Source organism: Leuresthes tenuis, unplaced genomic scaffold (assembly GCF_036924035.1).
Source record: "Leuresthes tenuis unplaced genomic scaffold, fLeuTen1.0.hap1 SCAF_7, whole genome shotgun sequence".
In the NCBI taxonomy this organism is placed as follows: domain Eukaryota; kingdom Metazoa; phylum Chordata; class Actinopteri; order Atheriniformes; family Atherinopsidae; genus Leuresthes; species Leuresthes tenuis.
The window spans coordinates 19,333,903-19,344,408 of record NW_027325361.1 but is presented as its reverse complement, the minus strand read 5'-3'; the positions used below and the strand labels follow the sequence as shown (position 1 = coordinate 19,344,408).

Sequence of the window (10,506 nt, the reverse complement as noted above, 5' to 3'; positions counted from 1 at the left end):
TTGCAGTATGGGCAAGATGCCCATGCTTTGGGTGTGAGCTCTATCAATGTAAGACATGGCAAATGCAAATTATACACAGCGTCTTAGTGTTATTATCCACCCCGAAGCCTTAAAGCACGGGAAGGGGGATTTGCTGTCAATAGGACATATAGGTAAATAATCCATTGAGTGTCCCGTGGGTGAAAGAAAAGCCTTGGCACAGAACATTAATTAGTTTTGTGGACCGTCTTAGGAATGTAATGGGGTTACAGCGAGGAACAAACGCACATATGGGCCATAAATACCTTCACAAACATACCATGCACACATTCACATTTGGTTACACAGGTATGCCACTCACAGACGTACAGACAAGAAGAAGAAGAGAGAAAAAGAAAAAAAAAGTGAAAACAGCCGTAGCATTAGAAAGTAATCTCAATGATCAACAGATGGTCATCTTAAGTTTTTTGTCAGGCAACACCTATATAGAATCCCTGTATCTTGGAATGTATTTACCAAAAGATGAGATTTGAACAGATGGAAACATCTGTTCAGGGAAACAAACATCTTGCGGAGTCAGAAGAATCTCTCATATTCTTGCTTTTTCCAATCGACGTTCGGCCTTGAGTAAGAATAGTGCTGTTGTTAGTATTTGCAATGAGGCTTGTAAGCTCTCCAAGTAGTTTGTAGTAACAGCTGGGTCTGACATGGAGAGCATGTACAAGGGCAGCCAGTCTGAAGAGAGGGAGGGGGCCGGAAGAAAAAGAACTGAAAAAACATATAGACCGAGGATCTTCACCTTAGTGAAGACACTGCATCTAACGGTGACACATGGCTGAACAGAGACAAATTGTTGAACAGGCAGCTGAGGATTGGACAATGCGGCGTATGAAATGTGTTTTGAAAAATTATCTTCTCTCGGACCGTTAACGTCATACACATTTTATATGTACGTGATTTACAGTGGGATGGCACCACTTTCTGCTTTAAGCTAAGCCAAGAGCTGATTTAATGTGTTCTTCCTGATACTGAGGAATCCAATTTTATATTCAGCTGTTACAAAATAACTGGTTCCGCCTGGAATATGTCAAAATTATAGCGCTGCCATCCACTATTTAGTTTGTTTTACAATTGTCTTGGACATAAAAGAACAGATAGTGACCCCTAAAAGCTCCATTTTATGCTCAAATTGCGTTTTACTCTCCACAGTAACTATGGCTAATCTGTCACGTAGTAACCTTAAAGCACATGGCATCATCATGCAGGAAGGACAAAAAAAATGCACAAATATGTCATTTCTAATCTTGAAATACATTCACAGTACAATGGATTCTTAAAGGCTGAATGAGTAGCAGGGGTGTCAGACGGGCCCTTGACGATTTCTTCGAGCCATTCCCAGTTTCATATCTGTAATTAATAACAGATGCACACAGATAATTAGCATATGTTTGGCACATTGGTACTAAACGGTCATATATTTGTGCATACTAATGAAATATTCTGTCTATGTACATGTATGTTGAATTACATAATTTCTCAAAAAGAAACAACTGCCTGTGATAATCTGTAATAACGTGCACTAATTGCATAATCCTCTTTGGATCTTTTTTTTTTTTAAATCAACAAATGCTTGGCAGAGAGCAAACAAAGGGGGAAATCCTGCATCATAGCGTATTATCATGACATATGCAACCTTTGAATGTGGCAGCTCATACCTCCTGTCAAATAGCTGTCTGATTGCTGCTATAGTTCGTAGGAAGCCTGTCATGCAGGCTAGACCACATCACCGGGTTATATCACACACAAGGATAAGCCTGTAAATGCACTATATAGGCGGCACGCACGACACACACAGAGCTCAGCGGTGAGGCAAGCTGCTCACCTCGCTCCACACAGAGCCCCTCTCAGCTTGTAATAGTAGAGGCTTAGGTTTGGGTGGGGGAAGGGCAGAGGTGCACAGGTTTCTGATCAGACAAGAAAACTAGGCCAAGACCAACAATCCCTCTCCCTGTGGAGCCTCAGCCCCTCCTAAATGCTGCAACTTTGTTACAGGGCTGCGACAATCACTTGCCAGACTGTCATTAATGGCGAGTGATTTTCAGCCACAACACATGTATTTAGAGGCGTAACAGCTTCTCATAGCCGGGCTATGATTCATGCTTTCTTGCCCCTTTGGAAGCTGTCCTCCAATAAGAGTTAGAGGCCGAGGGTAGGAGCGGATAGATTGATAGTGTTGGCTGAGTGCCCATGCTCCGAGTCTATCTGTGCTGAAGGGGAGGAGACAGGGGGAATCTATCTGTTGTGCTCTCTGTGCTCGTGATAAACTGACTCCCGTCAAGCTTCTTCTCCCTATTACAGCTTGCCTGGCAGAAAAATACCAAAACTCACACAGAATTCCAACATGTTAAACAACAGGGAGGTGTGGGGAGGGTGATTTTAAAGAGGACAATAACCCACAAGGTTATGCTATCCGTGCTCCGCGGTAGTTGGACAACTTAAGAGAAACACACCAATTGTTTTGGAACAAGTTAGATGAGCACATCTTTCTGAATTCAAACAAGGAACACGACGAACCAAGATTTCACTTCATCACAAATGGGACCATTGTCTGTGGAAAATGCAGTGTCCTTCTCCCTTATCCTCAAACTGTAATTCCCACCAAGCTCCACGGTTCAAAAGAAAATGAGTTTGAGGGATTGTCCGTGACATTAATCCTCCCGTACACCATAGTTCTAGAGAGGATCCAATACAGACAGACAAACACAAAAGCAAATCAACAATCTATTTACTAAAGGAAAAACTGAATCAACAATGTTTTTTTGGCTTCTGTCTGCTCTCATTTGACAATGACTTTCCTGCCTTCCTCTGTTCTCTCTGGTGATTTTATGGGACCCCTCCCTACCATCTTGGATTCCCATTATTGTGTAGTTGTATGGGTACCCTTGTTCTGCCACCCACGCTTCAGGTACGCTGAACAGAACACCGGCTTCCTGTTTACAAAGCTGGACAATTGAGACACCCACCACCCGGCAGTCGAGGTGTGGAAAAAAGCAGATTGGGGGCTATGGTTGAGGTAGATTTTCAATTTTTTTTTTTGATGGAGGGTTCGATAGATGAAAAGGAAGTTGGAAACATAGAATGAGTAAGACTCAGAGATAGTCGCAAGCAAACAGGGAGAGTGGAAAGAAGAGAGGAGTAAGGCTACCTCTGTCGAAAAAAATAATCTCTTGCTCCACTCTGAAAATAATACAGTAGTCATATATCGAGAGGGAGGTGTGCGAAAAGTCACATGATAACAATCAGATCAGAGGCTGAATTGACTCTAAATCAATTGAAGTAGGCATGTCAGGGCTGCCCAGGACAGGAGTGGAAAGAGAGGGAGTGAAAGGGAGATAGATGCGAGCCTGTGTGGGGGAGGGAAGCGGAGATTGTTGGTGTCGTGGGAGCAGTGCAACAACAATAACAGCAGTGTGTGCATGCGTGTGCATGTGTGTGCGAGAGAGTGACAGGGTGAATGAGTTAGAGTGGAAGTGGGGATGTGTTATGGCTTACAAAAGTGATGAAATGACATCTCCTTTACTTCAGCTCACAGCTGCTATTGCAGCAAGGAACACACTGTTGAGATATCTGACCTTTTATTTTCTTTGATAGCTGCTAGTCAGAAGTGTCTGAATGCTTGTCATGTTCTCATCTAATTAGCTATATCTACAAGGTGACTCCAATGTGTCCACTGCAAGCAGATTTCTGCCTATTGACACTCGCATCATCTGTATAATCTTCTTTTTCTGGGGGATTTACTTTGAAAAAAATAGCAACAAATACATCGTCAAACGCAATGTTTTGACGGCTGTTCATCACACATTTTAAAATTCCTGAAATATTCTCAAACTGCATTGCTATTATTGTATAGCTGTGTCTATTACCTGAGCTAATTATTTAGATTATAGCTCTCAGGTGGGAAGGAAAATCAGATATGAAAACTTATGGTTATGAAAAAACGCAGGTTGAAGCTTCTCTTTTTCGTTGTTTTCTCTATTTCTTTCATCTCTTTTTCTCCTCCCCTCCCCCCTTTCTTTGCAGATTAGAATTCATTAGCAATCAAAGAGCCTCCAGAGAGCTCCGGTTCTTAATTACCTACTCATTTGCATTTTTGCATATTAATGACTGCAGGGTTTTGGTAGGGTTTTTGCCGCAGTGGTTTAAAGGCACCTCAGTCCTCAGCTCTCTGGGGAGGAGGAGAGATGGCCAGAGGCAAGGCTCCAAGTCTGTCCAATCCCCCCTCGATCTCTCCTGATGGGAGCTGGACAGAGTGAGGAACAGGGTGAGGTGGGAGGAGGGGGGGTTGTGTTGGCTGGGGGCATATGGGACGGATGGGGTGTGGTGGTGAGGGGGACGACAGGGGTGCACAGGTTAAGGGTCAATGTCCCTTATCAACATAAGAAAGAACACATGTCTTCCACACTCCCTAATTGTTGTCATATTGAGCAATTTAAGCACCTGATCTGAGCAAAATATACCTCGAGAGAGACTGGAAATCTATACTGCAGAGATTGCTCACGTGGGCTTTATTGAGGACGGCAGCTAGTTTGGATGAAACTCATGTCCCACGGCGTGCAGAGGCAGGGGCATTTTATATCCCAGGAGAAGGGTGTGTGATGGTGAAGCTTAGGCTAAAATGTGAGTGTTGCCTCTTTTTTTTTCCCCCCTTCACATGGCAGCCCGTCTCCAAACGCTCGGGAATCGAGAGGCTCGTTTAGTGTGCATGCTAATGATGCTCGCTCATGTGCACAACACGCAGGCAGAAATAGTTGCACACGCATGTGTACACGCGCACGGATTCTGTGCATGTTTGCATGCACAGACTGAGGGAATAATATCACAAGAGAGGCCAGACAACAGCTCCCAGGCATCTCCTGGCCCCCGAAGTGCTGCTGCTCCTCCTCTTATCCAATATGTTTTGACTGCAACAATGGTGTCTGAACATGGAAAATAACACCATATCCCACTGTGTTTTTAGACACCTTATAAACATAACAATTAATGACCTGGAGCCCAAAAACATCTGGACAACAGGTTCAAGATGGCTGGATAAACCATCTTTAGCTCAGTGTGGTTTTGTCACAAGTGTGGAAAGTTGGTTCTACAATAAGAAAAAGTCAAAGTGGCTGTTTTTCATGCAAACAGTCAAAATGACAGCATTGCCCATTTATCAGGACAAGCATTGCTACATGAAAGACGCATGTATTTCTCATCTGCAGCCCTGAAAGCATACTCATACAGAGCGGGTTTAAGTCTACTTAGCCGCTATTAGTGGAGCATTATAAAATGTGTGTGAGTGCAGGCAAGGCCTGAAGACTGCTGCAATGTGTGGGCTGTTGGGGTGGGGTTAATGAGCTATTCTATGACCTCTGTCACCCCGCTGGATCGCCTCAGGGGAGCAGGCTGAGACAAACAGGAAGACAGGGTGACAACAAGCCTGTGGTTGTAGTCTGCCCCCGGACTTCTTCTGCGAATCTGAAGAAGTCCGGAGGCAGCATAGGTGGCCTCACCTCCACACAAGTATCTTTTGAAACCAAATCAAAGCTCTTCAGATCCAACTATATGCCGGGTCAAAACACAGTGATGACAATTCTTGATCGCCTGTGCTGCGCTTTATTTATTTACCTGTGTTTTTGGTTCTCGTGAGGTATGATTTGAACGTCACTGTTAGTGCGCGCGCATGCGAGAGAAATGCACGCGTTGTGCTGTCAGGCTCGATAAACAGTTGAATCGGGTGAATGCAAGAGACGGGATTCCTGCCTGCATGTTTGCAGGATTATAGCAGAGATAATACTGCCATCTTCTGGTTAATCTGGAGAACTGTTTTTTTTTTTTTTAAAAAAGGCAGCTCATGTCTGAGTCCAGAAAACAAAAACTCATCAAAATCACGTAATCCCCAAGAGTAACAACACTGCTCTATAGGATTACATACCTTTGTAAAGGTTACATCGTGGTTTTTGGTTTTTTTTTAGGTTTGATTTGGTGGTGTTGATGTTACTGTGATGAAAAACGCTATGTTATGTCGACCACTCTTGTAACTTTATGAGCTTATTTGACACAGTTATGCGACATGGTGAACACTAGAACTAGAACACAGGGTGTACAAGACAATTTCTGGGGGTCACGACATTGTTGAGAAGAAAAAAAAGTTTGAATATCACGAAAACTACTAAATTTGTGCAATAATGTATCATTTATTTAAAGAATAGGCGACAGAGTGTGCTAGGAAGTCTCTAATTGGGGTCGCGGCCAGTAACAGGATCATTGTGGGGGTGTCACGGCTCAAAAAGGTCACTAAGACCACTCAAACTGTGTGTCTGAGCATGTTAAGAAACAAAGATTCACACAAAACTTTGCAACCATTGTTTTTAATAGAAAGATTTTTTTTATATTCTTTAAACCAGACAACCAGATGCCAGACATTTTTGGATATATTTAAAAAAAAAAAAAAAGGGACAAACAAAAGGACACAAAATGGAATTATATGGTTTAGACTGCGTGGATTTAGTGGTCTCAAATACAATACTATTACTTTCCATAGCCAAAAAAGTGCAAATTCTCTGAAAACAAAAATCACCAATTTTAACCCCTGCAGCTTCCAAAAGATACAGACTAACACAAGGAAAAAAAAAATATGCAAAGAAGTATTCAACTTTTCAAAAATAAGGGTTATTTAAATATCCACACCGACTCACTTAAGGGGAAAACAGTCTGCTGCCCTCTGTAGGTATAAACATCCATTACAGTATGTTACACGGTATGGCTGCAGTCCATTCACTGAGTAGTGAGCTAGTATTCTGCCACTTGGATACATTTGTGATACACGGAGAGGGGTGTGGACAGCTCAGCAACAAGAAATAGGTTGAAAAATACAGAAAGAGGGAAACATGTAGGTCAGCAGTTTGTTTGCCTTATGTGAAGCAGTGTAGATTTAAATGTCCAGATTTAACAACCGGGTCACATTCTGCCATTTTAAAAATCTTTACCAGGGAAGAAAAAAAAAACCCTCTGAATTGAATCATTTATAATGATCACAGTTACCTCTTAATCTATAAATAGTAGCCTGTTTGTTTTCTCCCAAGTTAAACCATTTACTGAAGTGCTTACTATGATCAGTATTACTCTACCGCAGTAATGATTTATTTGTCATGGACGTTAAGGCCAAAAAGACATTTCTGTACTGATTTGCGACTGTAAGCTACGGTCATTTCATAATCATTTAAGCTCTGTAAGGATACCAGATCCAGCCGTTCCCCACACTGTCGGGGTGTGAATGCAGAGAATCCGCGGCACATACAAACACTGCATGTTTAACATTCAGCACAGACAGCCTTCTCAGAAAGCTTTGCAACTGTTATACAAGTTTCTTTTTCAAGAAAATCAAAACGACTTTTCTCTGTGTGTATATATATATATATATATATATATGTTTCAATGATAAACATAATTCTTATTTATTTCTGTTTTGCATTTAAATAATCACCAGCACTGAAAAACCAGAAACGAAAGAACATCGCCAGGGACGAAAAAAAAAAAAAGAAAAAAGAAAATAAATGGTGATAACCATCATAACATAAAAGTGGACAAAAGAAAATTCAAGATGGCCTTTTCGCAAAGTGCTTTTGTTACAATCGCAGAAGCTGAAAAAAAGGCAGTTTTATAGCGCTACGCTGGGGGACCCTTTGAGCTGTCTGTCAACATGCCCGTCTTTTACACATTAGAGGGATAGTGAGGCTGGACGAACCAAAATGTGGACCATTTCCTCTCGCCGCCTCAGACTCGCATCCTTTGCACGTGCCGAAAATAAGTGGGAATCACAGTATGAAATCGTGGAATGTATCCTAAAATTGGTTTCAGGTGACTATAAACTGAGTGTCTCATCCTCTATAGCTCATCCGCTCTCTCTCGTCAGTTCCCCTGCGAGGGGTGTATGATCTCTGATCAAAGGCCAGTCTGCAGCAAAGATGGAGACTTGACTCGAGAGAGGGGGAGAGCGATGGGAGAAGAAAGTAAGAGACCATACAACCCTTCCCCCTGTGCTTTTCCCACCCCTTTCAAAAACATTACACTCTGAATAAGACTGAATCCCAAGTGGCTTCCTTTCCTCCGACAAACAATTCACTGGATCAATAACAGGTGGAGAAAAAGGTTGGCCACAGCCACCTTACAACAATGGAAATGTTAGTTGTTTTGTTTTTTTTGGAGGGGCTATTTAGTTGAATATTGGTACGAACCAGACAGGAAAAGACAGACAGATACCATAAACTGAGCAGACACTTAAACCCAATGCATAGCAGTGTATTTTCCACCTGAGTAGTACTTATTAACAAAAGAGATCAGCAACAGTCTCTTTGTTGCATTTCCGGAAATCCGTGGTAACCTCCTTTGAATTACATTTCTTATTGTGGCTATGCAATTCCTAGTTTGGCGAACCAACATTGAACCATTGCTCAGCAAACATTGCTCCATCACCCGGGCTTCCTAAATGCATCCCTGAAAACAACACTCAGCCTTCCCCAACCACCCGTGTTTAATCCTCCTGCCTGTATGCCAACCTTTGTCTCCCCAGAGACTGAGCAAGACTCCAAGTGCAAACTGTCCTCTCTTGGCTCAGAGCAGCCAACAGACAGAAGCCTGCCTCTCTGAAGGACCCAGGGCTGCCTGTGGAAGTGCCAGAGCCACGCTGCGCATAGTGCCGTACTGCATATGCTGTGCTCGGCTTGCTGTGGATCAACAGCCTGATGGAAAACGGCACAAGAAATCAGGTGTGCAGCGAAATGACGAAGCAAAGCAAGCAGTCCATTCCTGCTGCCATAATAACAGTCACCCTATCCAGCTTTGTTTGATTATTACAATAAACCGTGGTATCTCACTCTTTGTTTTGCGGCTTTCTCAGATAGATTCAGCAAGGATATTTGATAACAGTGCAGGAAAAATAACATATCGAGGTCAATTTGGGGGGGAAAAAAACAACAAAAAAAAACATTTGCATTGAAGTTCAGACTGCTTCAGTGTAGCCTGTGTCAGAGTAACCTTAGTCTGGGGCTGAGGCTGGAGACACACCAGTTGTGGAGCCATGGAAGGTGATAAGAGACAGCTCATTTGTTTAAGAAAGCCAATTCCATTGTTCTAAATCAGAAATGCAGCGAAAATGTTTTCAGTAAAAATAATTTGGCAAAAAGCAATGAGCTTTTCCAATTCTTAAGGCACACTGTTGCCCTTGACGCTGCACTGTCCTCAGCCCCACACTGCACAATACAACGGTCAGGAAACATGTAACATGACAAGCACAGCGCCACCCGGACAAGGCCACAAAGTAACAGTCTGTTTCAATTTGAGACCATTTAACCTTCTAAGAAAGCAAACTGGAAGTTAAGCAGTTCAACAAAGCTCCAAATCACAAACAGCCTTTCAGATCAAAGCTGTTCTTTTACAATAGTTATCAGTCAGCGGTCTGAATGTACGGCAAAACTCTCATCTCCAACGTTAAAAAGAATCAGTGACGGTATATCTGTCGCCTTGACACGGAACATCTCAGCCATCGGATCACAAAAACTCAAATGTTTTCAGAGAAGCTTCACCGTTTGTTTAAATGTTGTATATTTGCGATATCTCTTAAAATGGAAAGAAATGGGATTTGTTTCCATTTATTGTTACACCGAGAATCTCTTCAACAGTCGTCAGAGGAAACAATAAATCTGGTAATCCAACATAAGATTGGTAGCTTAAAATGCCCAGTGATGTGAATGAAAGCCTTCTTTTCTTTTTTTTTTTCTGCTTTGGTATTTGTTGTTTCTGGATGTCTTTATATCTAATATATTGTACATGATTATTTTAAAGGAGGGGTTGGATGGACTCTTTATGAGACCATTGAGTGTTGACCACACAGCTCTGTGCTCATGGAAACTCGCAGGCCTTTCTGAGGTCTCCTGTCCTTCTCCCATAAGCAGGACGAGGACATTTTAACATTAGTGCAAACTGTTGCTCTCTCAGCTAAAGCACCATTTCCAGTGCTATCAGGCTTTTTATCCATAACCCCACCCAAGCACCCTTTTACCCCACCCTCCTGGCACAGCATCCCAAAACCATGACCCCCAACCCCACCCCTAACACACACACGCTTGCAAACACACGCACACACACACACACACACACACGTACAGCCATGAAAAATTGGAAGAGAAAACAAACAAAAAAAAAAACAGCTGTAGCACAACATGTTATTTTAAGAAAAACAAATGTCGACGGACAGATAAAGCTACGTTTCCTTAAACCTCTGATTCTATTGTCCACAAAGATACTAAGAGTGAGAGGACGCAAACTCAAGTAAATATCCGTATTATTCCACACATTTCTCTGCATATGTATTCAAGAGGAGGGCATCTGTGTGTGGCTTAGTCGAGGAGGCCCACACTGGCTAAACAACAGACGTACTTTCAACATCTCTCGTCTGCAGTGGACTAAGAAGAAGAGGAACAACAAAAAAAA

At 42.4% G+C, this 10,506-nt stretch overlaps 1 protein-coding gene across 1 annotated transcript in view; it reads right to left on the bottom strand.

Moving 5' to 3' along the window:
- The window catches only part of LOC140312076 (cytochrome b-c1 complex subunit 10-like), a 61,057-nt gene that overhangs the window by 30,428 nt on the left and 20,123 nt on the right, over positions 1 to 10,506 (bottom strand). The gene's annotated exons all lie outside the window — the stretch shown is intronic.